The sequence below is a fragment of the Dendropsophus ebraccatus genome, chromosome 1 (assembly GCF_027789765.1).
Source record: "Dendropsophus ebraccatus isolate aDenEbr1 chromosome 1, aDenEbr1.pat, whole genome shotgun sequence".
Classification (NCBI taxonomy): Eukaryota; Metazoa; Chordata; class Amphibia; order Anura; family Hylidae; genus Dendropsophus; species Dendropsophus ebraccatus.
In genome coordinates, this window is record NC_091454.1 from 225,557,380 (window position 1) to 225,581,824 (window position 24,445).

The 24,445-nt window shown below is 45.5% G+C and overlaps 1 pseudogene; it reads left to right on the forward strand.

Annotated features, from left to right (window-relative positions):
- The first annotated feature begins 2,804 nt into the window (after positions 1-2,804).
- On the forward strand, positions 2,805-3,734 carry LOC138785467 (olfactory receptor 10A7-like; annotated as a pseudogene).
- The last annotated feature ends 20,711 nt before the right edge of the window (positions 3,735-24,445 follow it).

Genomic DNA, 24,445 nt, shown 5'->3' on the forward strand with positions numbered 1-24,445 from the left:
GAAATTTCATTGAACCTTGCAAAGATTCAAGACCCCTGTGCTAAATGCATCAAAGCCCTAAAACATACTTGAGCCTCCTTCATGTTTCTCTGATACTCTGATTCTTTGCTTTATTCTTGTGTCTGTGAACATAGAGATGACAGGATTTTTATGATGAAATGTATAATAATAATTTTAAAAAATTCTGGGAAAAAAGAGCTGACAGGATTTTGTTTCAGTTTTGTCTCATTTCTACAAGCAACATGGATTGTGGATTGTTAAGATGCTTTTTGCAATTTCCAATTTTGCTATGATTTGCCTTTTTTACAACAGTTTCCTCTTCAGTCGATTTCCATGAAGTCCAGTTTTGCAAAGACAATGACTGCTGGTGCGATCTGACACGGATGAACATTGGCCTTGGAGTTCAGTTCTAATCTGTAATCTAGATTAATATCATTTGGAAGTTGTTCCCGGCTCTTTTGGTTACAATTTCAAACATCTGTCTATTAAATTTCTTATTAATTTTCATCAACTTAAAAATGTAAAGAAAAGAAAGAAAAGCAAAGAACATAAAAAACAAGGAGCAGAATTTAAGACCAAAAGCGAAATCTGTGTCTTAGAGGGCAACACTGATGTCATATCCCACATCCAAAACATGGAGAGATCTGTCATTTTTTACCTATGAGAAACAGAATTTTTTTTTTTATCCAGAAAAATTGTGTGATTTTTGAATAATTATTTTGCATTTTATTTCATAAAATAAGTATTTGATCATCGATCAACCAGCAAGAATTATGGCTCTCACAAACCTGTTAGTTTTTGGTTAAAAAGCCTCTCCTAACTTTTTACCTGGATTAATTGCACCTGTTTGAACTCATTTCCTGTATATAAAAAAAAAAAAAACACCTGTCCAAACACTAAATCAATCACACTCCAAGCTCTCCACTATGGCCACCCAGTATGTAGCATTCCTAATGTAGGTAATATCCCCTGGTAGTTAGACACTGTTTCTCCAGTAGGCATCCCCCTGGCAGACAGCCCCCCACCCCCACTACCATTATGATGTATCCTCCAATGTAGTAGTTTACCCCCCATTTACTTACACCCCCTTCCTAGTAGATAACATCCCTAATGTTAGGCATACCTCTTGTTAGTTAACATCCTACCCAGAAGATAACTTCCTCCCATGTTTGGCATATCTCTAGTTAGTTGGCACCTCCCATGTTAGGCATATCTCCCACCCCCAGGTAATACATCCCCCCCAATTGTGGGAAAAAAACACATATTTAACTGGTTTTCACCTCTGTTCTCTGGCATCCTCTTCCTCTCCCTGCTCTGTAAGTGCATGATTGATGGCACTTGGGTGCTGCTAAAGCATTTAGGGAGAGAGCAATTTGGCCGGAGACAGAATGCTGCCTGTGGCTACAAGAGTGATTGGCATAGTGTGGAGCCAATAGCACCTTGCTGTGTCAATCTTTGTAAGCCGCAGCTAAAAAAAAACCTCCAGTTTGAGCTGGTGGCTGACAGCAGTGAAAAGGGCTTCCCTTTAATCTGTGCAACCATGTGCTGTGCAGCTTAAAGTGACTGTACCACCAGGCCCAGGCTGAAGCAATGGAGGTGGCCTGACCCACCCTTAGTGGGAAGAAATCCCAGCCCCTCCATGGCGTGACTCCATTAGAATCAATGGAACCCTATCATAGAGGGGCTAGGGTTTCCTCCCACTAAGGGTGGATCGGCCGCCTCCAGTGCTTCAGAGTGGGTCTGGTGGTACAGTCACTTTAAAAGGAAAAGTGAACACTAGATTATTGTCGATCTTCCTTGGTCTGGGGCTCCATACTAGATCTTGCCTCCTGTGGTAAGGATGAAAAAGGTCAGGAAACAGCCCAGAACCCAACAAGAGGGCCTGGTCAATGACCTGAAGAGAGCTGGGACCACAGTCTCAAAGACTACCGTTAGTAACACATTTCACCAATGACCATCTGGATGATCCAAAAGAGGCAAGGGAGAAGGTCATGTGATCAGATAACTCCACCTGCCATGTTTGAAGGAAGAAGAAGGAGGAGTACAAGTTCAAGAGCACAGTCCAAACAATGAGGTGTGGGGGTGGAAATATCATACTTTGAGGGTGGTCTTCTGTAAAGAGGGCAGGATGACTAAACCTTATTGACGGGAGGATGGTTGAGGCCATGTATTTTGACCAACAACCTCCTTCCCTTAGTGAGAGCTTTGAAGATGGGTCATAACTGGGTCTTGAGAAACAGCCAGGGCAACTAAGGAGCAGCTCCGTAAGAAGTATTTTAAGGTCCTGCAGTAACCCAGCCAGTCCCCACACCTGAAGTTTTTGAAGGGAGTTCAAAATTATTCCCAACTACAGCCCCAAAACATGAAGATCTGTATGGAAGGGTGGGACACAATCCCTTCGGCAGCGTGTGGTAAAGAACAAAAGGAAATATCTGACCAATGTAATTGCAAACAAAGGTTTCCCTACTGTATGTCAAGAATCAACATTTATTATTTAGTGTAGTAATAATAAAAATCAAAATCTTTTATTTATTATTATTTTGGGCTGTATCTATCCTCTCCCGAACTATTAATTTTAACAATGAGTCTCATATGCTTACTGAATTCGCCTGAGCCTACTTATACTCAGGATCCTGAGGGGAATCCTCTGTGCTTACCTGACAATATAAAATATTTGCAATACAAGGCCAAAAAATGCCCAGACGTCACATTACAGCCGAAAATCCCCCTCCTGGTGTGAGCATTCTCTAAGAGGAACCGCTGGTAGGTAGAATTGTCTTGGATAGTCAATCAACAGATAAATGATGTGTGAGGAGAATCAGACACAGGTCACTCAGATACGGCTCCTTGGATTCCAGAGTCTACACACATACAGATCCCTTCTCTTCATTGTGTTCCTCCTGACTTACCTCTTTATACTGGTCGGGAACCTTCTTATTATCCTCTTAGTGACCATTATTGATCACCTCCAAACCCCAATGTATTTCTTTCTGAAACAGTTATCCATAGCTGACATCCTGGAAGCCACCACCATCATCCCTATGATGTTGGACATAATATTTGCTGAGGAGGGTATTTTTCCCTTTTGGGGCTGTATATTACAAATGTATTTATTCGGTATATTTGGATTTGTTCAATGTTTCCTCATTGCCGTCATGTCCTATGATCGATATTTGGCCATTTGCCATCCATTACGATATTCTTCATTGATGGGTCCAGCTCTTTGCCTGCAGTTTGTTATAGGATCATGGATTATAATTGGTGTTTTAACATCAAGTGAGATCTTTGTTCTTATCCAGTTGAACTTCTGTGGCTTGAATTCCATTGACCACTTCTTCTGTGATTTGGGGCCCATAGTGGAATTGGCCACTTCAGACACTTCCATTTTAATGTTACAAGATTTTGTTTCTTCCATCCTATTGTAATTTTTCCCATTTGCTTTTATCATTGTGACCTACTTTTGTATTTCCTTCGCCATCCTTAAAATCTCTTCAAATTTGGGTAAAAGAAAAGCCTTCTCCACGTGCATCTCCCACCTGATCACAGTGTGTATGTATTACGGGACTCTAATCACAGTCTACATGGCTCCATCTGACGAGAACACATCCTATCTCAACAAATACATTTCCCTGTTGTACCTCACAGTGACCCCATTGATGAATCCCATCATCTACAGCCTGAGGAACCATGAGATGAAGAAGGCTGCACAAAAATGTATCATTCTTATTTTTTAAAATGGATGGAAATAATGAGAACTTGGATTCAAAGTACTGTATCACTGTATAGGAAGATCCAAATGAAGTACTACCCCCCCCCCCCCCCCTTGTTGCTTGCAGTTGACCATTGACTTACACTTATACTTGTATATATACATACACACAGAAAGATATAGTAATAGTTTAGGCAATGCGTCTTTCTGTTCCGGTATGACTGTGTCCCTGTTTGCAAAGCCGGCTCCATAAACAGATAGCTTGAGGACTGTGGTCAGGGTCGGCTCCAGGTTTTTGCGGGCCCTTAGGTGAAAGAGCCTGCGCGGGCCCCTCATCCATCTATTATGCCCAATCACTTGAGACACCTCTAACATAGACAACACACATTACTGACACAGACACTTACTGACACTGACTGACACACACACTTACTGACAGAGATTACTGACTCACACACACTTACTGACTAACACACAATAGCTACTGACACACACACTGACTTACACAGACCTACTGGTGGACACACCATACTGACAGACTGACTGACACACACATTACTGACTGACGCACATTACCTTACTGACACACACACACACACACTAACTAACTGTGGTGTACCCCCCAGGGTGATATTACAACGGAGGAGCGGCCGGTCACTTGCTAGATGTTGAGGTGTAACACCAGTTCTGTAGTGGTTGGCCGAGACACCACTGGACCTCGAGGTGTTAATTTGTGACGCCAGCACCAGGTGGGCACACAGGTGTGATGCCACGCCTGCTTTTATTTTATGAGGCCGGTGGTACCTTTATTCCCTGTGGTCAGTGTCCTGCTGGATTGCTACTGGGTCCCTTGGGTTACAGTGATCACGGATGGCCAGAGTGGTGTAGTGACCCTCCCGGACTATCAGAACCGACACCCACAGAAAGGAGAAATGTCCCCAGGTTGTGGTGTGTGCTGTGTAGGTGGACTGCAAGAAATCACAGAGTCTCTTAAAGGTAGTTAAGCCGGTTTACTATTTGAAAATATGCAGCAGGTAATACAGAGTCAATGATATGAGGTTTCTCTGGATAAAGCACTTTAAAATACACTTGACAATACTACAACCAGATCTGTAGTGAAAGTGTAGGGTAGGATATAGTTATGTTGACTGAGAACTGCTGAGTAGTACGAAGAAAACAGAGTAACAGGGAAGAGGATGCCGTGAGAGTCTCAACCAATGTAGTACTGTGTTCTACCGTGATGTTGGAGGATGAGGTAGAATACTTAGAAGAAGAAGAACACCCGTACCCGTGTATTGACTTTGAGTGAGTCTTCACACCACCTTATACCCACTAGACTCGGCTGAACCTACCTAGAGGGTGACACAGGCCCCAGACTTTGTTACCTCAGATGAGCGGAATGCTGAGGATTTCCTGCTGACACCTGCGCTGCAAGATAGAGTTCATAGGCTTACTGCAACTTTGCTCTATCTAGATCAGTTCCTAGCTCTTTGGCTTTAGTGGATACTGTCCTGCACTGTTACTTTTCCTTGTTGACGGCGTGGGTTGAGGTTGTCTCTGGCTTGTCCTATCCTAAGAGGTTTTAACACTGCATAGTGCTTTGTAGCGTTACTAGTAATAGAGTTGTCGGAGGTGTGCTGTCTTGCATCCTTCCCATGTGGGGTGCTAGCTAAGACTTACTTACTCTTCCTGTCTCCCACGTGACTTATTTCCTCTCAACGTAACTAACGTGCGTTGTGAGTGGGTGAACAGTGCAACAGAAGAAATAGGAGGAGAGGTGATGGGAGAGATGAAAATAAGAATCCTACTGGGCTATAAATTCAGGTGACACACAGGAAAACAATAACCCTTTACATCCTTCATCTGTGCGGCTTTCAAATACATACATATAATATAGAGACATCTAGTGGTGAACTTAAGTAATACTTTCATCACCACAATAGTACAATAAGTACAGACTTTTGAAAAGGGTGTATCAAACTGTAACACTCGTGGTAGGATACCACACTATAATGATGAAGAGAGAAGCAGGACGCTGAAAGGTCCTGCTTCTATTTTCTCTTACTTCTAGGAATGCTGAAAGGGGGACAATGGGTGGGCGGTGGGCCCCTCTCTCCTTCTGGGCACCATCGGTCTGCATCGGCTGCACACGCAGTTTGATGTACAATGTTCTTCAGGGTCAGGGGTGTGTGGATACACTGTTATGAGATGTTCTGCAGAGTCAGTGGTGTGTGTGTGTGCACTGTTATGTGATGTTCTGCTAGGTCAGTGGTGTGTGTGCACTGTTATGTGATGTTTTGCAGGGTGTGGGGTGTGTAGGTGCACTGTTATGTGATGTTCTGCAGGGTTAAAGTGACTGTACCACCAGGCCCAGGCTGAAGCACTGGAGACGGACCGACCCACCCTTAGTGGGAGGAAACCCTAGCCCCTCTATGACGTGACTCCATTAGAATCAATGGAACCTTATCATAGGGGGGTGGGGGGTTCCTCCTACTAAGGGTGGGTCGGCCCACCTCCAGTGCTTCAGCCTGGGCCTGGTGGTACAGTCACTTTAAGGGTGTGTGAATACAATGTTCTGCAGGGTCGGGGCTGTGTGGGGGCACTGTTATGTGATGTTCTGCAGGGTCAGAGGTGTGTGGGTGCACTGTTATGCAATGTTCTGCAGGGTCAGGGGTGTGTGGGTGCACTGTTATGCGATGTTCTGCAGGGTCAGGGGTGTGTGGGTGCACTGTTATGTGATGATCTGCAGGGTGAGGGGTGTGTAGGTGCACTGTTAAGTGATATTCTGCAGGGTTAAAGTGACTGTACCACCAGGCCCAGGCTGAAGCACTGGAGGCGGACTGACCCACCCTTAGTGGGAGGAAACCCTAATCCCTTTATGACGTGACTCCATTAGAATCAATGGAACCCTGTCATAGGTGGGTGGGGGTTTCCTCCTACTAAGGGTGGGTCGGCCCGCCTCCAATGCTTCAGCCTGGGCCTGGTGGTACAGTAACTTGAAGGGTGTGTGGGTACAATGTTCTGCAGGGTCAGGGGTGTGTGGGGGCACTGTTATGTGATGTTCTGCAGGGTCAGGGGTGTGTGGGTGCACTGTTATGCAATGTTCTGCAGGGTCAGGGGTGTGTGGGTGCACTGTTATGCATTTGGGAGAGCAGCCTCTTGTGACCGCAGGCAAAACACGGCCTGTGGCAACAAGAGTGCGGGGAAGGGGAGATGCGTGCCACAGGTGAGTATAAGTGTTTTGCTTTGGTTTTTTTTAGTTGGTTTGGTTGTTTTGGAGGATTACTGCTATATGGGAAGGGTTAGGGAGCACACAGGGGGCTATATATATAACTGGGGGAGCACACAGGGGGTCTATATATAACTGGGGAGAGCACACAGGGGGTCTATATACTACTGGAGGAAGCACACAGGGGGGCTATATACTACTGGGGGCAGCAAACAGGGGGTCTTAATACTACTGGAGGCAGCACACAGGGGGGCTATATATTACTGGGGGCAGCACACAGGGGGCTATATATTACTGGGGGCAGCACACAGGGGGCTATATATAACTGGGGGCAGCAAACAGGGGGTCTATATACTACTCGGGGCAGCACACAGGGGGTCTATATATAACTGGGGGAGCACACAGCGGTCTATATACTACTCGGGGCAGCACACAGGCGGTCTATATACTACTTGGTGCAGCACACAGGGGGTATATGTATAACTGGGGGAGCACAGAGGGGGTCTATATATAACTGGAGCAGAACACAGGGGATATACTGGGGCACAGGGACATCTTAAAACTATGGGGGCACAGAGGGGTGTTACTACTATATGGGGGTACAGGGGAACTAACTACTGTATGTGCTGGAGCCTAACATTTTTCTCTGGCAGATTCTGGAGAGAGGATACACAGCCGGGGGAGACATCATGGTGGCCCACGCTGGATGAAGAAAAAAAGAAAATGTGACTGACTCTGATCAGAGAAGATGCCAAATGTGAGTGACTGGATGTAACTGCACTCTGTTATAGGCTTGTAGTGATAGGAGTCATGGTGTGGCGGTATTATGTAATGGTATCATTGGTGATATCTTCTTGTTTTGTTCAGAGAAGTTTTTATGTAATATGTAAATACTGTATGGTGGAAGGAGTGTTATAAGGGAACTACCGTATGTATTGGGGCTCTTAATACAGTATGGGGACACCTGCAGGGTATTATACTGTGTGGGGAGCACCGATTCTGATAATGCTAAGTTCAAAGGGGGAAGGGGGGGGGGGGGGGGGCATTTGCCTTCTATGCCTAGGGCACCAAAACTCCTTGTCCCAGCCCTGATCAGATCTTTTCCCATATCAATAAATACTGATCTCTGTTGTACCTACTAGTGACCCCATTGATGAATCCCATCATTTACAGCCTGAAGAACCACAAGGAGCAAGAAGTTTAGGGAATGTCCCTTCCTGTTTCTTTATGACTGTGTCCATGTCGACAAAGCTGGTTCCTTAGAGGAGAAGTCCAGCTAGACCAATTTTTAACAAGTGTTGTCGATGGTGGCCGCATACTGCTTACCTGGTTTCTGGCTCCCTGGCTGCCTCCTGGTGTAAGCAGAAACCCAAGTTGTGACGTGTGAGGTCAGCGGCCAAGGTGGGACCCCAATACGACCGCTGAGTGGACCTTATATAGGGATGAGCAAACTTTTGAAAAGTTCGGTTCGGTTCGATGCAGCGAACTTTCGTGAAGTTCGGATTCGTACGAACCGAACCTAACATGAACCTTGCAATAACCTTGCTGAATAATTGCAGCTACAATAGTGGGAGTGTGATAGGGTATAGTAGTTTCATTTAGTTGCAGTTGCTATTACAATCAAAAAAGTGGAAAAAATCTAAGTGCAAAAATAGTGAAAAAAAAATTAGCCAAGGTGTAAGTGATTACAAGGGACATAGGACACAAAGTTCCTTGGACCCAGTAGGGTGGAAAACAGACATTTGACAGTGGAACCAGCAGCAGTAATAGCACTGTATTGGACCCAGTGTGGAGGAGGGGGAGGAGGAGGCAGTAGCACTTGATTGCAAACAGCCCAGTATAATGAAAAAATACTATTGGAGGAGGCGGCACCAATTGATTGCATCTAGGCCAGTTTGATTGGGAACAGACTATTCATGGAGGAGGATGGTCAGTCTTGGAGAGGTGGCCCGGGATTCCTCGCTGATGATGTTGGTTACCGCACTTTCCAGAATACGGACGAGAGGGATGATGTCCTTGATGCCTGCTCACAGAGTCGCGTCCTCAAAAGGGATCAACAATTGGCACGACATGTTTGAAGAAAGCTGAGCACTATGAGGTTTATCACATGTGCAATACAAAGTGTATGACGCAGCCCTCCCTGCTGCACTGCAGAGACAATGTTCCTCCCTTTGTGGGCTACAACACTTCCCACCGTTAGTTGACCTTGGGTCAGCCATTCATATACCTACTTCTCCTCCCTGATGGTCCGAAGGAGCTCCTGCCCACTGTGGCTTCATTCACCCAGGCTCACAAAATGGAGGACAGCCTGAGAGTGCCGGGCCTGACATCGCTGGTAAGACACCGGGGCAGGTTAGACTGCAGTCAAAGCGGTGGATGGTTTCAAGCTGGTGGAGGCAGAACTTGTGCAGAACTGGCCCCCCAAAGCACCGTGGAAGTGGGCTAACTTTCTGGTGGTCTTCTGGGGGAATGTTGACCCAATGGGCAGTAACAGACATGTACTGCCCTTGCCCATTATTAAAGGACCAGACATCAGCACTGGGGTGCACGGTCTTGGACACCAAGATACCCAATGAGTCACCAACATTTTTCTCTGCAGTGATGAGACACAGAATGGGATAGCTGATGGAACTTTTTTATTGGCCTTTTTTTGGTTTCTGGGACAGTAATGGGACTTTTTTTTTTGTTTCTGCGACAGTGATGGAACTTTTTTTTTAAACTTTTTGTTGTTGCGGCTAAACGGGGTTCTTCTATTTTTTGAACCTGATTGTAAAGATATGAACTGATTTTCCCTTAAGAAATTCGATAAGCATGAACACTGAAGTTTCTTTCATGTGTCTTGGTTAATACTCACAGACAGCTGTCACATTACATTTTTGATTAGACAGCACCCATTTATATCTGAGGAAACTAATTTAAGGTCTCACCCTAACAGGGGTGCTGTCACACATCTCGATATTCACAGAAAACCAGGATACAAGTGATTCTAGGAGTAATAATCCCTTGTATCCTGGTCTATTCTGTGACAAAAGTACAATTTTGCGTTGCCGTTGTTATTTTTACCAGATTCGTAACTAATTTTCTCAAAGTTCGGTTCGGTCAAGAACCGAACTTTTCCCAAAGTTTGCAACAAAATTGGTTTGTAATGGTTCAGTTTGCTCATCCCTTACCTTATACCTCAGACCAGGAAGTGGCCGGGGACTGTAGCGGCAACTAGCGCTGAAATGGGGGATGTAAGAGAATGTTAATTCCTTTATCTTCCCCCTCCCCTTGCTAAAAAATGGGCCAGGCCAGTCTTCTTCTTTAAAGACATAGTTGAGGCATGTGGAGGAGCTTAAGAGCCCTGAACACAACCTCATCCAACACCTTTGGGGTGAACTTGACCTCTAACTGTGAGCATGACCTTCTACCCTAACATCAGTGCCTGATCTCACCAGTTTGGTGCAAACACCCACAGACTATTCCCAAATGCAGCAACATCAATTGTGTTTCATTTTTGGAGGTAAGCATTTTTCTTTGAAAGTGTTCTTTAATATATATTTGGGAAATGGAGTTTTCAGGAGGTTAAGTATAAAGTAATAAACTACTATGCACTGTTTCTGTGCTTGCAAAGGGTCACTCACCCCCTGAAGAGCTGGAAATGCAGCTGCTGCTTTTTTACTCCATCTTGATCTTTTGGTGTCCCCCCTCCAATCGGAGACGCAGACCATGTGTTCTCTGTCTCAGAAGTGGGCCTGAATTGCTCTCACATGTAATCGCCAACTGGGCCCACCACTGATGGCACTGCTCTCACCTCATCTAAAGAGGTACGGTCCAAGGTCTGTGCTGTGCTCCTAGGGCCAATGCCAGGCATAGGGGGGGTGCCAGAAGTGAAGAGATGTGAACAGCATGGGATCCCGGAAATCACAGAAGCATGGATAGACTTAACCAGGAACACAATTATTTGAACCTTTAAAGGCACAGTACATGCTGAAAGAGTTCATTTTCAATAAGGTGCAGATAATACTGTCACAGTCTCTTGAATAAAGGTGCCATAATACAGTTAACACTTGACTGACTGAGATCCCTTGAGCTAGGTAATAATACTTTGGACTTGGAACTGTCAACACCTGTCACACGGCCTCCCCTTCTTTTTTTTCCTGCAGGAAATTCTTGATTAGCTTCCAATCCAAGATGTTTGCTTCAGGCTCCCATGATCCTTCTTCAGGACCAAAACTTCACCAATCGACCAGAAAATGACATTTTCTTTATGGCAAGAATTTTCTTAACAGCATAAACATCAATGGTGTCCACTTGAGGTGACCTTTTGAGAATACCAATTTAAGACAACTGGTCTCAGAAGGGAAACATAAAAGGAGTCTGGGATCAGCATAGAAGAAGGCAAAATTGTGATCTACAGTCTTAGACTATATTAAGAGGTAATCCATTAAGATGAAAGATGTGCTGAAAGAAAAGACTGGCCAGCCAGGGAGCCCTGCCGTCAAGGAGCTATGACTAGAGATGAGCGAACTGGTTCGGCCGGTATGGGATTTGGTTCGTTTTTTTCCAAAAGTCCTAGTCTTGTCGGATTCAGATTTTTGGAAGTCCGCTCCGAATTTTTTCTTTTTTTCTTTCTAAAATGGCAGCCGCCATTTTAGAAAGCAGGAAGTGTTCTGGGCGGGAAAAGCACTTTCCCATGATGCCCGGAACACATCCAATCAGCATGTGACGTCGATATTGCTTTAAGAGGAGCGGTCACATGACCGCATGAGGAAGTCTGCACACAGAGAGGAAGGAGACTGTTAGCAGTGCACAGAGCTCGTCAGTGACAAAACGCTGCTGCTGAACGCTGCTGTACTAAGAAGATATTGTACAAAAGCAAAGACAAAAAGATTATTAGGAAAGCGGAGAGAAGAAACATATAGTGATTGAAAGAGAAAAATAGAGTGGGAGAAAGATAGATAGATTAGGCATAGGACAGCAAAGCGTCCACGGAACAAAAACGTGCTGTACAAATATCCAAGTACTATACTGTCACCCTTGCGAGAGTGTATATGACATAGGTGTTATCCTGAGGCACAAATATATACCTTGTGCATGTGTGTATAATAAAGCTAAAAAAAAAAGTGCTATAAAGATATACAAGTACTATAATTGGACCCTTGCAAGAGTGTATAGGTGTTTTCCTAAAACACAAATATATACCTCGTGCATGTGTGTAGAATAAAACTACAAAAAAAGTGCTATACAGATGTACAAGTACTATAGTTGGACCCTTGCCAGAGTGTATATGACATACGTGGTTTCCTGAGGCACAAATATATACCTCATGCATGTGTGTAAAATAAAACTCTAGTGCGACAGGCGCAATAAAAGAGGCAAGAGTTGCCATCCTGGCACCAGAGCCATGGCTATCCATATGAAGCGGCACCACCTTTCTGCCTGGGAGAAACGGGTGATAGTGGGTCACAGCAGGCCCAGGTAGACCCGCAGTCAACAGCAGCAGTAGTCAGGGGGGCCTTTCACACAGTCAGACCTCCTCTGTGGAAGGGAGTGTTACTTTACTCCCTTCTTAAGCTGGTGGCCCCTGTGTTGCTAGCAGTAGGCAGCTTGGAGTCCCTATACCAGAGGCAGACATATGCACCCAGCAATCCCGCAGCAGTCAAGCTGAACGCCCACCTGGCCAAGTTGCTGGTGCTCCAGGCTCTGCCGTTTAAAGTGGTGGAGTCAACACTACTTTTCCAACACAGCTGTGCCGGCCATGTATAGCTTGCTGACTCGCGGAGCCATTCAGTGAGCAGATATGTACATTTAACCACAGACATCTGGAGCTGTAATTATGGGCAATGGCAGTATATGTCCATTACTGCTCAGTGGGTAAATGTTATATGGCCAGCGGACCCCCAGCAACTTGGCCAGGGAAGGGCGATGACACCAGCCCGTTGTCACAGCAGGGTTCCTGTGTCGTGGTCCTCCTCCACCTCCTCCAGTAGGTCCAAAGCCTCCTCAATCACCACTGTTCCTCCCTTGTACCACTTAGGTGTAGCACGGAGGTGTCACGCTGTGCTGCACCTAGCCTGCCTGGGGGAAAGGAGACACACATGGGAAGAGCTGCACCGCCTGCTTGAGACGGAAATCCTCTCGTGACTCCACGCCATCTGAAAGTTCGGACGGAGGTGAGTGACAATGGGAGCAACATTCTCTCGGCGCTGCGTCAAGGAGGTATGAGGCAAACTCCGTGTATGGCACATGTTTTAAACCTAATAGTTACACACTTTCTAAAGTCTTCATCCCATTTACAGACTGTGCTGTCAATGGATCGAAAGCTGAGTAAACATTTCAGCCATTCAATTTGCTCTCACAACATCCTCCTTGACCTGCAGCGGAGGAATGGTCTTCCCAACCATCGTCTCATTTGCGATGTAGCCACGCAGTTGAACTCCACCCTCCACATGCTGGACCGGCTCTATAAGCAGAGGAAGGCCTTGACAGATTTCCTCTTGATGCAGGCGGAAACGGCGACTCCCCTGTGTAACGTGGAACTCAGGCAGTGGCAGCTCATGCGTGACACCTGCCGCTTGCTACGACCCTTTGAGGAGGCCACCTTTGGGCAAGTGGGCAAGACACAGGACTGAGCGCCATCATACCCATGCTTCATGTACTGGAGCTAATGCTGATGCGACTCAGTGGCGAGGGGGAACAGGTCTTGCCACTCTGGCAGCCAGGGTCGCTGGAGGAAGGCTTGGCGGAGGAGAAGGGGGAGAAAGTTGAGGAGGACCTGTATGCACAGGAATTCTTTAGGGAGACGGGTGGAGGAGAAGGAGATAAGCCTTCCTGCCAGACCAGAGGGTGGCCAGAGGAGTATATGCAGGGCTATGAGGAGGATGGAGGCAGTACCCATTGTCAGTATGCTGTGGAGACGGAGGCGGGGACTCCTTCCCACTCCCTGGTGAAAATGGCTTAGCGCATGTTTATATGCTTTCAGGCTTACCCACGCTTGCAAAGGATTGGTCAACAAGACGACTTCTGGCTGGCCACACTACTAGACCCACGGTATTGCAACAAGCTGTGTTAATTCATTCACCCTTCGCAACGGGAGGAAAAAATAAATTATAGAGAGAAGCTGCGTGCACAGTTAGTGGCAGCCTTTGGAACACGGCGCTCTAATTCATGCCATTCCCACCAGGGCCACACCAGCAGCGCTGCCTCCTCCACATCCTCCTCTAGCAGCTTGGGTGGCATGAGCAGCGGCACCAGTCTGAGCCTGATGTCCATGATGCACGCTTTCATGCAGCCACAGGGCGGGGTAACAGGAGCACTGGCACAGCAGCAGGACATGGCGGCACACCTCAAACAGCAAGTCCAGGTGTTTTTGGACTCTACGTTGCCACCTAACGTCCCTGAACCTCTGGACTATTGGGTGGGAAAATTAGATGTCTGGCCACAACTCGCTGAATTTGCTTTGGACATACTCTCCTGTCCGGCCAGCAGTGTGTCTTCCGAGCGAGTTTTCAGTGCAGCAGGTCATATTTTCAGTGTGACACTTGTGACATCTGCTCCTGATACCACAGATACTTTTTCTGCTTATATTATGACCTATATGCGAACTAGACCTTTCTGGTCATTTTACTATTCCTGCTGCTGCTGCCCTGCTACCTCTCGCCTGTCCATGGACCTCGTTTTTCTTCTTCTGCTGCTCAATTCACCCCATTACAACTGCTACTCCTGCCCTGGCCTCCATGTTGGCTACTGCGGCTCCTGCCCTTGCCTCCATGTTGGCTACTTCTGGGCCTTCACTGGCATCCATGTTGACTACTGTTGCTCCTTCCTGGCCTCCATGTTGACTACTGTTGCTCCTGCCTGGCCTCCATGTTGGCTTCTGCCGCTCTTTCCCTGGCCTCCATGTTGGCTACTGACGCTTCTGCCTTGGCTTCCATGTTCGCTACTGCTGGACCATCACTGGCATCCATGATGGCTACTGCTGCTCCCGCCCTTGCCTCCATATTGGCTACTTTTGGGCCTTCACAGGCATCCATGTTGACTACTGCTGGGCCTTCACTGGCCTCCATGTTGACTACTGTTGCTCCTGCCTGGCCTCCATGTTGACTACTGTTTCTCCTGCCTGGCCTCCATGTTGACTACTGTTGCTCCTGCTTGGCCTCTTATTTGACTATTGTTGATCCTGCCTGGCCTCCCTTTTGACTACTATTGATCCTGCCTTGCCTCCATGTTGACTACTGTTGATCCTGCCTGAACTCCATGTTGACTACTGTTGCTCCTGCCTGGTCTCCATGTTGACTACTGTTGCTCCTGCCTGGCCTCCATTTTAACTACTGTTGCTCCTGCCTGGCCTCCATGTTGACTACTGTTGATCCAGCCTGGCCTCCATTTTGACTACTGTTGTTCCTGCCTGGCCTCCTTTTTAACTACTGTTGATCTTGCCTGGCCACCATGTTGACTACTGTTGATCCTGCCTGGCCTCCATGTTGACTACTGTTGCTCCTGCCTGGCCTCCATGTTGACTACTGTTGCTCCAGCCTGGCCTCCATGTTGACTACTGCTGCTCCTGTACTGGCCTATTGCTGGACCTCCATCGGCATCCAATGATTACTTCTGCGCCTTCACTGCATTTGTGACCTTTTTCCTGCATAGACCCTGTAATGGTGAGTTTCCTGCATAGACCCTGTAATGGTGAGTATTGAATTCTGACTTTGAGATATTGAAAAGATAACGATGTTACTGACATGTAGAGCCCTAAATTCAACCAAATACAAAACCCCCGTATCATGTAGATGCTTTAAACTATGAAATCCGAAGAAATCCGAAATTCGGTCAAACCGAACTTTCATAAAAATCCGGAAGTCCGGTCAGAACAAACTTTTGAAAAGTTTGTTCATTTCTAGCTATGACCCCATTTTAGAACCCATCCTCTAAGTGCAGGATAAAAGTAGATTTTCCTGGGTTGCATCAGTCGGAGATTCATGAAGGACACAGGAATAAGGTGCTCTGGTGGTACAATGTGTGGAGGTGTGGAATCTTGCCCAAGGACATCTGAAACACGGGGCACAGCATCTGTCTTAATACTTTTTTTTGCGGGGCAGAAATGTACTGTATAAAGAAATTAAATTGTGAAAAGAAGAGGGACCAGAAGGCTTAAGCAAAGACTGACTTTAGGAACCGGAAGGCCTCTTGTGCCTCAGAAGACCAAGCAACAATAGGTGCTAATACTATGAAGTAGTGATGAAAGAACTGCCAGTAATAGTTCCAACTCTATGAAGCTGGAGAGCCTTGAGGGCAATAGGACAAAGCCATTGAAGAACAGCAAAGAGTTTTGCTGGATCCATTAAAAGACGAGAAATGGAAGAATTCACTGATAGAACTAATGGAACAGGTATTTCTCCTGTTTAGCGTAGAGGTGACTTTCCCTAAGACGCTTTAGGACCATATGAACATGGTTGATATGAGAGTCCCGGTTGAAAGAAAAGATAAGACAATGTCATCCAGGAATATGACCACACAGGAGTACAACAGATCACAAAAAATGTAATTAAAGTCTTGGAAGACTGGAGGGGAATTCTGTTGCAGAGCCTTAATGGCACTAAGAAATTATTTTTATGTCATTCCTGGGTTATTAAAGGCCGTTTTCCATTCATCACCCTCACAAATACAAATGAAGTTATAGGCAACCCTTAAGTCAAGCTTGGAAAAAAATGGGATCCTTGGAAGCGGTCAAACAGTTCCTTAATTAGAGGCAGGAAATATCTATTCTTAAGGTTAATCTTGTTGAGCCCCATATAGTCAATGCACAGTCTCAAGGAGCTGTCCTTTTTGTTAACAAGAAAAAAACAGGCACGAGCGGGAGAATTGGACTTTTGGATAAAGCCTATTTGTAAATTCCCCTTAGTTAAAGGCCGACATGGTCTGTATCTTGGGAATCGAGAGTGTGTATAACCTACCCCGCAGAGGGTTGCTACCTGGAAGAAGATCATTTGTGCAGTCATGGGCTTGATAAGGTGAAAGGGTTTCTGCTTTTAAGAAAATACATCAGCAAAATATTAGTAAATAGCAGGTAGGGCTGACAAGGACTTGGAAAGGGTTAGAAAGGGAACAATGGGACAAGGAGCCTTGATACATTGTGTAGGGTAAACATCACCCCAACAAATTATCTTGAATTACAATCCAATGTTGGAAAATGGCCCATGGAACATGGTTGTAGCTATAAGGGACCCAGGAGAATGGCTGAAGAGGGACAAATAAGCACATGGAGAGTAATCTTTTCTCTTCTGCAGAGCGACAACTTGTAGGGTCACCATCTATGTACAACATTGGAAGATCTTGCTTAGTGTTTCCCCTGTAACTCAATGTTTTGGAAAGTCAGACCACCGGGAGTCACAATCGTTGTAACGATAGGAGTCCTGGATCCACTGAACCACCGCTTGCAATAATGTTAGTTGTATCAGGGCGTGGAGTCTAAAGGGCTACTGGTCTTCAACAGAGCCTGTCGCAAACTGGATATATTTGTGACAGCATGGGACCCTTAGGTCTCCACCCATAGCTTAGTCATTCAGGTGCAGCTAATGACACGTAGGCAGGTGAAACATACACAGGCATGTCAGTAGGCTGTAACCAAGAAGGAATCTTAGGCAGGATTCATGGACCGAAACCAGGAGTTACGAGCAGGAGTCACAGGCAGGAATCATGGGCAGGAAAGCTGGGACCACAAGCTAAGATAGCATAAACAGAGGCTCCAACATGGAGGTCAAGGCAGGTGAGACCATTTATAGGGAAGTGCTTATGCAAGGAACCAATTAGGGACGTCCTGCCTCTTTAAGACTGCAAGAGCTAGCACACACCCTAGGAAGCGGGAAAGCAAGCACCAGCCAGAGGGAGCAGGAGTGTGGCCAAGTGAGACATCTAGAGGGGGGACAGAAAGATTGCGGTGTGAAGACCCTGAATATGGGCTTCACTTTTGCCAGGCACACAGTCCAAGGGGAGCGGGTGTGGTGGTTGCCCGGGGCACTGGTCACAGCCGTGACAGTACCCCACCCTTTGGCCTCCCCCTCTTTCTTGCCTGCAAGACTCTTTTGATGAGCTCCAAATTCATAATGTTAGATTTAGGCTCCCAAGACCTCTCTTCATTACTGAAGACCAAAAAGAACCTTATCCCTCTAACTGTCTTCATAGCCAGGATATCCTTGACAGTCCTAGACTGCTTGCAGAGGAGGATAAATGGGCACAAAAGCGGTTGAGGACCACTAGCTTTAGGAGGGAGAAGTGAAAGGAATTCGGGATCCGCATGGGGGAGGGAAGACAGACTTTGTAGGCAACTGGATTGATGTGTTTCAGTACTGTAAATGGTCCAAGAAACCATGGACAGAGCTTGTACCTTGGGATTTTTAGTCGCACATATTTGGCATACAACCAGACTTTGTCACCAGGGCAAGGTTTTTGGCATGTCTACTCTTCTTGTAAGCCTGGGACTTCATCTGACTGGATGAATGCATCAGGGAATTGTGTGTCTGTCCCTAAATGGACGCAAGTCCTTGACCAGTTCGTACATGGCTGGTACTACAGTGAGGCACCAGATGTGTTAGTTGCACTGCTGGGTCAGCTGGCATGATGTTGTGGTAGCTGAGTGGGTTTGGGGTCACTTGGGCACTTGTCACAGTAGCCTGGAATCCAGTACCCACCCTGGAAAGTTTGGTGCTCCGCTTGCACGAAAGGTTCAACTTAAGTGTAATTGTGTATAGGTGCGGGTGCCCACAAATGGGCCAGAGTCCAACACTTGAAAGATCGAACAGTTTACTTGCAAAAACAGTGCAATACAGTAGTGTTTGGCAACAGTACAGTTTAGTACAATACAGGAATTGAAGTTGCCCAGGTGCTTGCGGTTGAGGTACAGATAAGGGGCTATTGAGAGAAGGTTTAGCTGAGGAGAGAGTAGAGCTGATGCCTGAAGGGCCTTGTCGAATTAGACATGTACTTTTGAGTTGGAGAGCATATATAGAGAGAACCAGCATAGATAGAAGGAATAATGGAGTGCACTCACCGGAATAATCTTCATGGCTTTATTTTCTCAAACTGAAAAACATATAGGACCTAGTGCATACACGGACAGGGTGAACGCTAGGAGACAAGCAGGGCGGTGACAGGCTGTTTCGCGCGTAACCGCGCTTCTACGGACCTCCCCTTACAACACGTCATGTGCTATACAAATAGACAAGAGACTTAATGACATGCAAAACACCTGTGAAATGTAAAAACTCAAAAATACAAAAAATGTGAACCCAAATACATATAATACATATAGTATTAAAAACAGTACAAACTGCGGAGCATCAGATTAAAAAGCTACGATCTACCCTTTCATTTAACCCTCCAGGTCCCTCAGCGCCAGTGCGTATAATCCAACTTAGTTCCGTCCTGAGCAGGAGGCGTTTTTTATCTTCGCCTTTTTTGTTGTACACTCTTTCAATACCTGCAAATCTTAGGACGGAAGCATCACCTCCATGCTGTTCCATAACATGTTGGATTAGGCGGGGGGCCCCCACTCCAGTCCTTATAGAGTAATGATGTTCCCTAATGCGGGTACATAAACGTCTTTTTGTTTGACCTATATAAAACCTGCCACAGGGGCAGAAGAGAGTATAAACAACTGAACAGGTTTTACAGCAGATAAAGTCTTTGACCTTTATATCAACTCCATTTAGCGTGAGGGCTGAACCCTTATGTATGGAATTACACCAGTTACAAGAACCACAAGAATAGTTACCCTGTAATTCATTATTTAACCAGGTTCTACTGCTATTCCCTTTAGAAGAAAACTTACTACGCACCAATAAGTCCCTGAGACTAGTACTGCGCTTAAAAGCGATATAAGGCTTATTATCTGTCCATTCCCCTAAGTCTGTGTCACCTTCAATTAGATACCAATACTTAGCTATAGCTCTACGTATATGGGGAGCCATGGCAGAGAGCCTGAAAGAAAACGCAAAGCGTTTATCTTTCTTAGTCTTCTTAGATCGGGACTTTTTTATAAGGGTAGTTCTGTCTCTACTGGCCGCTTTATCACGGGCTTCATCTAACAGGACCCTTGGGTAACCTCTCCGCAACAGGCGTAGAGTAAGATCGTCCGCCTGCAAGTGGTAGGATTCAAGGGTACTATTAATGCGGCGAAGTCTAAGGTATTGCCCATAGGGCACTGCCTTTTTTGTAGCATCAGTGTGATAGCTGTCAAAGCGAAGGAGTGTATTACATGACGTGGGTTTTCTGTATCCCACCGTTTGAATACCACCATCTTTCTTCTGAACCATGACGTCCAAAAATTCCAACTCTTCGGCGCTCACCTTACTGGTGAAGAACATATTCATCGTATTAGAATGGTTAAGTGTAGAAACAAAATCATAAAAATCTTGGGTAGTACCTGTCCAAACGATGAATATGTCATCCACATAGCGTGTGTAGTACTTAATGAACCCATAAGACATATTGTTCATGGACCAAATGTATTACATTTCAAACACTGCAAACACTGAATATTTTTTTAGATTTAATTTTTAATTAAAAAAAATTCTTTCATAACAAACATAATCCTACTCACGATTTTTTCGAGGGCGAGGTGCGCTCTGGTGCGGGTCCTCTGGGCTTCATAGCGCCTTGCTTGGACACTGCACTCGAGCACGAGTGTATCGCTGCCCTTGCTGAATTAGCCGGAGATACATCTGCCATTTCACCTGCTAGGGTCTTGGATGATTCAGGTTTTTCTAGGGGTGTCCAGTCCACCTTTTCCCCCCCCGCTTGTTTCAGGTAGTAGCCTTGACCTCTTCCAGAAAGGTGTTCTGGGCGAGGTCAAGGCTCTGATTTACCCTACAGAGCCGCAAAATCTTAGTAGAGCTGAATTTAATGCTTTGCATAATTTAAAAAAACGGGAGGATATTATTATTAAGAATGCTGACAAGGGGGGGGGCCTGGTACTTATGACAAAGGAATATTACATCAAAGAATCGCTACGCCAACTCAGTAATGAAAATAACTATAGCAGATTAGCTACTGACCCTACACATAAAATCTCTTCTAAACTTCAAACATTCCTTAGAAAACAGGTTGAACGTGGTATGATTTCTCAAAATACAGCCCGCAAGCTCTTTCCTACTAACCCTAGACCTCCATATTGGTATTTCTTACCTAAGGTCCATAAGAATGCCTGCAGTCCCCCAGGGCGCCCTATCGTATCTGGGGTCGGCTCCATATTGGAACCACTCTCCCAGTATATTGACTGGCTACTGGAAGGTGTTCCTGCTTTAGCAAAAGATACGAATGCTTTTTTGGAAACCCTGGGGGACTGCCATCTGGAGGATGACAAATTTTTGCTAGCATCTATTGATGTTGAGTCTTTATATACTAGGATCCCACAAGGTTTAGCTATTGAGAGCATCCGCACTCTTTTACAGCGTACTGATAAAAGTGAGACATATATTGAGTTTGTGTGTGAAGCTCTCGACCTTATCCTCTCTAACAATGCCTTCCAATTTGATGGTACCTGGTACCTGCAGGTCTCCGGAGTGGCCATGGGTACTCCGGTGGCCTGCAGTGTTGCCAATTTATTCCTTGCAGCGTTTGAAATGCAATACATTTGGTCCATGAACAATATGTCTTATGGGTTCATTAAGTACTACACACGCTATGTGGATGACATATTCATCGTTTGGACAGGTACTACCCAAGATTTTTATGATTTTGTTTCTACACTTAACCATTCTAATACGATGAATATGTTCTTCACCAGTAAGGTGAGCGCCGAAGAGTTGGAATTTTTGGACGTCATGGTTCAGAAGAAAGATGGTGGTATTCAAACGGTGGGATACAGAAAACCCACGTCATGTAATACACTCCTTCGCTTTGACAGCTATCACACTGATGCTACAAAAAAGGCAGTGCCCTATGGGCAATACCTTAGACTTCGCCGCATTAATAGTACCCTTGAATCCTACCACTTGCAGGCGGACGATCTTACTCTACGCCTGTTGCGGAGAGGTTACCCAAGGGTCCTGTTAGATGAAGCCCGTGATAAAGCGGCCAGTAGAGACAGAACTACCCTTATAAAAAAGTCCCGATCTAAGAAGACTAAGAAAGATAAACGCTTTGCGTTTTCTTTCAGGCTCTCTGCCATGGCTCCCCATATACGTAGAGCTATAGCTAAGTATTGGTATCTAATTGAAGGTGACACAGACTTAGGGGAATGGACAGATAATAAGCCTTATATCGCTTTTAAGCGCAGTACTAGTCTCAGGGACTTATTGGTGCGTAGTAAGTTTTCTTCTAAAGGGAATAGCAGTAGAACCTGGTTAAATAATGAATTACAGGGTAACTATTCTTGTGGTTCTTGTAACTGGTGTAATTCCATACATAAGGGTTCAGCCCTCACGCTAAATGGAGTTGATATAAAGGTCAAAGACTTTATCTGCTGTAAAACCTGTTCAGTTGTTTATACTCTCTTCTGCCCCTGTGGCAGGTTTTATATAGGTCAAACAAAAAGACGTTTATGTACCCGCATTAGGGAACATCATTACTCTATAAGGACTGGAGTGGGGGCCCCCCGCCTAATCCAACATGTTATGGAACAGCATGGAGGTGATGCTTCCGTCCTAAGATTTGCAGGTATTGAAAGAGTGTACAACAAAAAAGGCGAAGATAAAAAACGCCTCCTGCTCAGGACGGAACTAAGTTGGATTATACGCACTGGCGCTGAGGGACCTGGAGGGTTAAATGAAAGGGTAGATCGTAGCTTTTTAATCTGATGCTCCGCAGTTTGTACTGTTTTTAATACTATATGTATTATATGTATTTGGGTTCACATTTTTTGTATTTTTGAGTTTTTACATTTCACAGGTGTTTTGCATGTCATTAAGTCTCTTGTCTATTTGTATAGCACATGACGTGTTGTAAGGGGAGGTCCGTAGAAGCGCGGTTACGCGCGAAACAGCCTGTCACCGCCCTGCTTGTCTCCTAGCGTTCACCCTGTCCGTGTATGCACTAGGTCCTATATGTTTTTCAGTTTGAGAAAATAAAGCCATGAAGATTATTCCGGTGAGTGCACTCCATTATTCCTTCTATCTATGCTGATACTATTGTGATTGCTCTATGCCTTTGGGAGTTTTCTTGCACCACCTTTTTGGAATATCGCAGCAGCAGATTGTTTCCATCTATCATATTTCCTGCAGGCCGTCTTTTCATTCAGTAGTCTATAGTGCCGCCCGCTTCTGTTTTTGTTTCATATATAGAGAGAACACTCGTACTCACGTTTAGACTGTGAGTACGCCTTCTACCCTACAGTTGCAAGTTACTTATCCTGTCGGGGTAGTACGAGCCCTGGGACTAGTTATCTGGGCTACGCAGACTTCCAAGACTTCACGGTCTTCCAGGGGAATACCTAGACTCAAAATAACTTTTTTCCAATGGGTTCAGTTCCTGTGACTTCTAGGTAACTGCCCTGCACGTTTTAGAGAGGTTCCTGGCATAGATCATTGTGTGGCCGCTCTCCCCTTGGTACTTTGTAGCACTGCATAGTGGTGGTGGCTTGCATTGAGAGAATCAGTGGATTGCTTGCTTTCTCACACACTGACTCAACACAGACTGACTAACTCCACCAGGAGCTAACTCCTTCCTAAGGGGATCTAACTAAATTTTCCTGTGATTGGTGGGGCTGCGTGTGAAAAATAGAGTGAGGACAAAGGATAGGACAAAAACTGAATGGAAAGCACCTGCACCTGTGAGTGGATGAAACAACAATGTGACATAAAACAGTTAACCCTTTAATTCCTTCAGCCGTGCATAAGAAACAACAAAAACTTTAGTGACACCTATTGGGGAAAACACAAACTGCAGTGGATACTTTATATACCTATGTGAACCCGAGGGATTTACCTTACTCAGGTGCAATAAAGACTTAGGGGCCCGTACTGGGTCACTACAGTATCTCAGAGGATATAGACAGAGGCAACAGAGAACCATGGTGTCATCTGTAGACAATGAAAAATGAAGATAGGCCTTTCGAGCTCGAGTCCAGATGGATATAAGAGAATTCTGTCCATGGAACCAGACTTGACTAATTGTCCTGACGAGCAGGGAGAAAATGATAGAGAAAATTTCTTGGGACCTAATCTACTCTCATGACTTGCCCCTTGGTCTCAGAGTAGTAGGACAAAGAAAAGTTTAGTTTCACCTGGAGTTGGGGAAAAAAAGCACACCAAAACCTGGAAACAAATTGAGGTCCCTGTTGGAAACATGTTATGGCAGGCCATGCAACCAGAAGATGAGCTGAAGAAAGAGTCTGGAAAGACAAGGAGCAGAAGGCAAAACTGAGAGGAAAATAAGACATCTTAGAAAATCGGTCAGTAACCACCCAGATGACAGTTTTATCTGCTGAAGGGTGAAGGTTGTTAACAAAGTCCATGGTGATATGCGCCCAAGAACCAAGTAGGATGGCCAAAGGCTGGGGCAGACTGGCTAGTTTTAACGGGAAGTCTTGT